We start from the raw sequence: 822 nt of genomic DNA, 5'->3' as shown, positions 1-822 counted from the left end.
AGTTTGAGGTCCCTATCCCCCCCCAGCACCCAGTTCACCCCCCAGCACCCAGTCTGGGGTCCCCCAATACCCTAGAGCACCCAGATTGAGGTCCCTATCCCCCCCCAGCACCCAGTTCACCCCCCAGCACCCAGTCTGGGGTCCCCCAATACCCTAGAGCACCCAGATTGAGGTCCCTATCCCCCCCCAGCACCCAGTTCACCCCCCAGCACCCAGTCTGGGGTCCCCCAATACCCTAGAGCACCCAGATTGAGGTCCCTATCCCCCCCCAGCACCCAGTTCACCCCCCAGCACCCAGTCTGGGGTCCCCCAATACCCTAGAGCACCCAGATTGAGGTCCCTATCCCCCCCCAGCACCCAGTTCACCCCCCAGCACCCAGTCTGGGGTCCCCCAATACCCTAGAGCACCCAGATTGAGGTCCCTATCCCCCCCCAGCACCCAGTTCACCCCCCAGCACCCAGTCTGGGGTCCCCCAATACCCTAGAGCACCCAGATTGAGGTCCCTATCCCCCCCCAGCACCCAGTTCACCCCCCAGCACCCAGTCTGGGGTCCCCCAATACCCTAGAGCACCCAGATTGAGGTCCCTATCCCCCCCCAGCACCCAGTTCACCCCCCAGCACCCAGTCTGGGGTCCCCCAATACCCTAGAGCACCCAGATTGAGGTCCCTATCCCCCCCCAGCACCCAGTTCACCCCCCAGCACCCAGTCTGGGGTCCCCCAATACCCTAGAGCACCCAGATTGAGGTCCCTATCCCCCCCCAGCACCCAGTTCACCCCCCAGCACCCAGTCTGGGGTCCCCCAATACCCTAGAGCACCCAG

This window comes from Calidris pugnax, unplaced genomic scaffold, assembly GCF_001431845.1.
Source record: "Calidris pugnax isolate Ruff unplaced genomic scaffold, ASM143184v1 scaffold1914, whole genome shotgun sequence".
Lineage (NCBI taxonomy): Eukaryota > Metazoa > Chordata > Aves > Charadriiformes > Scolopacidae > Calidris > Calidris pugnax.
The sequence above is the reverse complement of the archived record's forward strand: the minus strand, read 5'-3'. Positions refer to the sequence as shown.